This window comes from Cynoglossus semilaevis, chromosome 8 (assembly GCF_000523025.1).
Source record: "Cynoglossus semilaevis isolate Cse_v1.0 chromosome 8, Cse_v1.0, whole genome shotgun sequence".
Classification (NCBI taxonomy): domain Eukaryota; kingdom Metazoa; phylum Chordata; class Actinopteri; order Pleuronectiformes; family Cynoglossidae; genus Cynoglossus; species Cynoglossus semilaevis.
This window is the reverse complement of record NC_024314.1, coordinates 12,638,464-12,644,817: the sequence shown is the minus strand read 5'-3', so window position 1 is coordinate 12,644,817 and position 6,354 is coordinate 12,638,464.

Sequence of the window (6,354 nt, the reverse complement as noted above, 5' to 3'; positions counted from 1 at the left end):
CAGGGGAGGGAAGTGCAGAGGGCAGAGTGCCAGGTAGAGGAGAAATGAGGTGTGGGCAGGGAAAAACAAAGACTGAAAAACAGAGAGTACAAAAAGATGGAGCGATGTGAAAGGGCCTGGACTGTACAGTATCATGACCCAGAGAAATAAACAGATGTCAGGAGCTCCACTCGGCAGTAATGGGTGGTGCCAACGGCTACAGGAGAAATGGAGATGGTGCATCATCATTTATGCCGAGTCTGGAAGGATCGTACTTCACTGGACCCCGGGAAGTAATCAAAGAGAATGACGGGGGAAAAATTAGTCTAAAATCATATTCATAATTCAAAAAAAAAAAAAAAAGGGGAGCAACGGTAGCTGTTAGCAAAATGTTTTCAATTCGTTTTTTAAATAGTTAAAAATATTACCACTCTCAGGCTGAAATCTTCAGGTCGAACTGGTCCAGGAACAAATGTTTTGTTCAGGAACCAGAGCTATTTTAAAAAAAATGACAAACAGATATCAGAGATGTTCAAACTCCAGCCCAGTAGGCGGCGATAATGCTAAAGTCACTGTGTTGGATTATGGCCAGAAAAGAAAACTGTAGACTTACATATAACATTACCACTGTTTTGGGAGAATTTACTGCAACGTAAAACCAGAGTAGTTAATAGTTTAAATCTAATTTAAAAAAAAAAAAATCAAAATTTCCCTGTGCATGGAGGTTAAATCAATAAAATTAAACTAGCTCGTTCACGGACTTACACCTAAAAAAATCCCATGTGTCACATTGTTAATGAAACCTTAGCTTTAGCATTAGCATTACTTTAAGGTACTGCAGTTCATTGCACCTGTTTCGTGTACATAACTCAACAAAACAGTGAAATCCCAGCGATGTAAAACCAGAGTAATGTCTTTACCAACTGTCGCTCTTCAACAGCCACAGGCTAAAACCAGAAATTCACATTTTCCAGTCTGTTTTTCTTGTAGCTGGAGGTTAAAACCATAAAACTAGAACTGCTCTCACACAGACTAACATGAACTTATAGCATTAAAACACTATTTTTTTTACATTTTCAAACGCACCATCCAATCTTCCACGTGTCCCCCGGCACGGTGCCACACCGCTGCACCATATGTCTGTGCTGCTAATGGAGACAGAACACGTGTTTCAGCCAAAGATCAACACTGACAATTAAATTGGGTATTTGAGAGTGATAAAATAGAAGCAGTGAGCCAGCCAGCCATCCATTAAGGCTGAAGCAGTTTCTAAGAAGAGAAAAAACCCAGCTTTCTGGCAGTGAATTTGTCCCAATCATCAAGCTCTAATGTAATCACTTTATGAGGCCGAGGCCATAATGAATATAGTGTTTAGGTGTGCAGGTCCAGTCGTGGGCCTCGGCGCCCTCCAGAGGGAAGTGTACATTTCTGTGGCATCCTGTATTTATTTGAAATACCCTCTGTCTGCTCCCCTCACACAGACGCAGGCAAGTGGGCATAGAACCCGTTCTCTGTTCCATCCATTTTCATGATGCGGTCTCACATTAATGGCACTCTCCATATGTTTTTACAGAAACAAAGCCGTAAAAACCCTCGGTCGTTTGCTCCGCTCTGCTCTGCCTTCACTCAATTCGTCCCAGGTTTCTTCTATGCGCCGTGGCGGAGGTTGATGGGGATTGGGGGGGGGGCAGCTAGGGTTCAATTTGTTTCCATTTTTAAGTTGGGGCACGCAATTTGTTCGCCGGAGCCGTGCATTCGAGTTGCACCGCTCTTGGGTCAGTGCCAGTTTGTCAATGGAACCCAGTGTGCAGCGACGCAAGCTAACATGAAAGCTAAGGTTCAAGGCTCAGGTAGAAGAGCCATGACATCATCAAACATTAAATCTTTAATCTGTGGATTATTAAACTGGGCCTAAGTGTGTGTGTGTGTGTGTGTGGAGAGGGGGCACGGGGGGGCAGTCATGTTATGAAGTTTTTACTTTTCTTATGAATTTATTTACCCTTTGACCTGTCAGCTGTCTCAGTGGTACTCATGTGGTACAGTACACATTAGGATCTGGCCCAGTTTATAGACTGGATGACCCCTGATACAACCCAACCTGGGATTTGAGACCAGGAGGAATTAAACCCTGAACCTTCTACATGGCAGGTGGGAATTCTAGATGTCGGTTTGAACTGAACAACTACAGTATTTTCTCACTGTAATAAATGTGGAATTTCCATTACTGTAATCTGTTGCAGATTACATTTCTGCAAATTATACATAAAGTCCCTACAAATGTAATTATTCTAATATACTCTCAGATGTATTTTATTGACATTTTTAAATATTTCTTCTGAAATTAAGTTGTTTTATTATTATCCCTTTACCAAGTAATTTCTTAATAAATAAAATTAAATAAAATTAAAAATGTAACTAAATTTAAAATTCAATAATAAATGAAATACAATTGGACTCACTTCCTGTGTTAGAAATTCTTTTCATCTTAAGATTCTTGACACTTCCTTTTTTATGATACTAACTTTCTTATAGTATTAGAATTATCATAGCTAAATTACTACAGGTAAAAAATGTAAAGATTCAGTGTTAAATTCTTAGAGACTTTCAGTCGTACCTATGGAAAGGTCAAGTGTCACAGCACATCCAGCTGCAGCGTCTCATCCCAGACTCTGAACATCTGTGTCTGGTTTTGTCCCACCTTGATGCTGATGGACTGTGATGTCCTCTCCGTGGAGCTCCTTTCTCCCAGAGACACACAGTCTGCTGCTTGCATGAGTCTCCACACTCATACCTTCCGTCCGTACCTGCCACTGTGTCGAATCACTTTCACGCGTCGCCTTTCGGAGGCGTGGCTGGGTCATGTAAAACCCACACAGCCACGCTTCGTAACGCATGTTCGAGACGATTGGCGTTGACAACTGGCAGAAGAACGGTGGTGTTTTCACGTGTGGCTGACCATGGACACGCAACTTCCTGTCTGCGGTTTGGTGCTGTATCTCCATTACCTGAGTGGTGAACTTGTCACTGTTTGTTTGAGATCGGACTGATGTCTGTCTGCAGCTGGGGACTCTGGGTAAACCATGCAGCGCCAGACGCTGTGGATTTGTGTGGACGTCATACGTACGATGTGTCCACAGTTGATCTGTGTGACATTTTGTTATTATTATTATGGTCTTTCATACGGCTAAAGGAACATTAAACAGTTTCAGTTTGGAGATAAATTCAGGGCACAATGAATGATGGATGGTGGTGAACACAGCATAGGAACAGCCTTCGTAAAGACAGGAGCGGAGTGATATTTTGTGTCCAGCAGGAGGGTCCAGACCTATTTAATGTGGCCCTTTCTTTTTTTTCTTAACTTTAAATCAGGTGTTCTTAACCTTTTTCACAGCAGTAACCAGGACAGCCTTTAGCCCACTGCACCAGTCTGATCCAGTCTGGTCTGTTGTTGCCCTTCCTTCGAGTGTGTCACAGATATTTTGTTACTGCTCAAACACTCCCTCTGTGGGAGAACTCTCTCTGGGCTCGGCTTGCCGTCCTGCAGATAAGCCCTGTGTCACCTGAGGGCTGTTTACATTCACAGCAGTTATAGTGAGAGAAAACTCTACTGTACCAAACGTTCATGTGAGTCAGGCAGGGTTGTTCACGTTCAAACGTTCATGTGAGTCAGGCAGGGTTTACCTTCATGCCTGAGTGAGATCTACCGTGTTTATTTCTCCTCTCTGGCCTTTGCCACAGTGGGAGAAGGAGGTAATAGCTTTCACTAATTTGGCTGCGGGGCTGTTGCAGTCAAATCCATGTGCCAGAGCGAATCTGTAAAGCTAACATTAGGGCAGCGTATATCTGAGGCTAGCGGCTGCGGGGCTTTGACATCCTGTATTACACCTAATTGCCACCAGACATTACATCGGAGGAGTCTGGGCCCAGAAAATCCCCCATAACCACCTGCTCCTCGCCGTGTTTACCTTCAAAGTGGGAATAATGCAGGAGGAGAGGAGGCGACGCCGCTCCTCCGTGTTATTTTCTGACACCTGAGCTGAGGATTGGGGAACTGGAATGTCAGTAGAAATTTGAGTTTGAGACGTGTCAGGATAGTTAAGGGGTATCCCCCCATGTACGGCGTGTTCCCGGGACGTGGTGTGTACTTTCTTGATTTATGTGTTTTCATAGGGGAAATGAGAGATGGGTAAAAAACAGGGCAGGGGTAATATGGAGGCATAACTGTAATTAGGTGCATTATAAGTTTCATAGTCATTTTCCTCACACGGTGGAAACCTTTAATGAGGGTCGCTGCATAAATCAGGGTGTCAGAGACATTTCTCTGAGGGCAGACAGATCCGATAATGTGTAAATTCTCTTGTAAGTAATGTAGAAGGCAAATACTCCTCCTGTCATGGTTTAATGTGATCTCGTTGAATTTAGACAGACTTTAATGAAACATCAAATATTTCTAAAATAAGCCACAGGAAAATATGGCAGAAAAAAAATCATACTAATAAAGGTAGCAAAAATGAGCAATAACTGAAAATGTACCATGGCCCAATGGGTTACAATATTATTTATATTTTGTTCTTTTGTCAGTTTTTATGTACTAATAATGTAATAATGTAATGTATACAATGTACAATTTTGAATAATTGTAATTTCAATATGAATCAAAATAATTTTGACCTAGACTTTCCTCTGTTCTTCCATATATTTCACATTTTGTTCAGTAAAGTTTTTTTTATCTGGTCAGTTTTTGAAACAAAACAAGATATATTATTTTTGGTGGAATTGTTAGGGCAAATTTTACACATGGCTGCCTATTATGTGTCATTTTGTGTCACAGATAAGATGCGTTTTTTGTTTTGTTTGTTTGTTCAAATTGAGCTATGATAATAAATGTTACACAACATGAGCGGCTCTCAGAAAGACCCCTGGAGAAAAATGTGTTTAACATCTGCCACAAAACATTTTGTCTTTGTTTGGAGACAAAATAATTCCTCTTCCACTCTCTTGTAGGTCTGCCCTGCTCTGACACCAAAAGCCTCGCCTTTTAACAGTGTGATGATGAAGTGACTTCATAGACTTCTGTCCCTCGACACCACAGTGTTGGCCTGTAGATGAGTCAAACGTCTCAAGCAGAGCTGAGGACGTCAAACAGTTCATCACTCAGTTCTAAACAGTAACAGTCTTTTCAGACTTTTCAAAACACAATAGGATTTAAAAAATAGTTAATAGTTGACTGTTGATAGTTAGGAGTAGGTCTGGAAACAGGTGTGGAATGTTTTGTTGTATGAAAGGAGTAGGTCTGGAAACAGGTGTGGAATCAAACCTCCAACATCCCTGTGTGTACTAGGACAGCACTAACCGCTGTGCCACATCCATCTGTGCAAATGATACATGAAAATTATATCCAAAACAGGAAATCTGTAATAATTACAGTAGTGTCATTCATAAAAGCATGGCTAATGTACTTAGCCTTAGCTTAGCCAGTGTGTTTAGCACTAGCCTAGCTTAACATGAGTATTCTAACAAACTATACTGTCTGTCACCTCACATGCAGTACTGAATCAATTCAGTAAGTCTGAATCTTTAATCTGAGGTAGAAAAGTTACAGTTTGACATAATTATGGATCAAATTAAATTTAAAATTTAAAAAAGCTGCTTAGTCTCCACACGTTAGCAACATTTATATACAGATCTGAATAGATTCATATTTTATCTTAATGAGCTTTTGTCACAGTCTGTCACATTATGTTTGTGTGTGTGTGCGTGTGTGTTTGTGAGTGTCTGTAAAAGAGATTTACTGCCCCAATCAAAAGCTGGCCTGTGGTTGGAAATGTAGCGTGAATGATGTCATGAAACTGTCCCCCACTCTGATGCTGTGATTTATCACACAATGTGGGAGTTATAAAACAACAACAACAGTCTCCCCCTCTCTCTGTCACACACACACACAGACGTCCAATCAACAACAGGGAAACCTTCCACAGTAGTCTGTCCTGTATCCTTGCCAGAAAAGCAAACAAATGTACATTTGAATATTTTCTTTTTCACCTGGGATGTTACACAAACCTGTTGCCACAGTAAATGATGCATCGTGCAGCCCCGCTGCCTTCATCAGTGTGTGTAATTACTGGCCTTTATGCAGAGGCAGTGCAGAGCAGCCAGGCTCCATAATGTTTTTGCTTAGAAGCGAGTCTGTCCAGACCTTCCTGAGATGAACCCGAGCATGTCCCACGTGTCACTGTGTATCTGTGCTGACAGGAAGCATGAGCCGCTGCAGCCTGGCACGTCATTGAACCCGCCACTGTGAACGCTGAGGCCACAGGCCTGCAGCAGCACCGACGTACAGAGAAACAGGAGGGGAGGAGGGGGGACGGTGGGGTG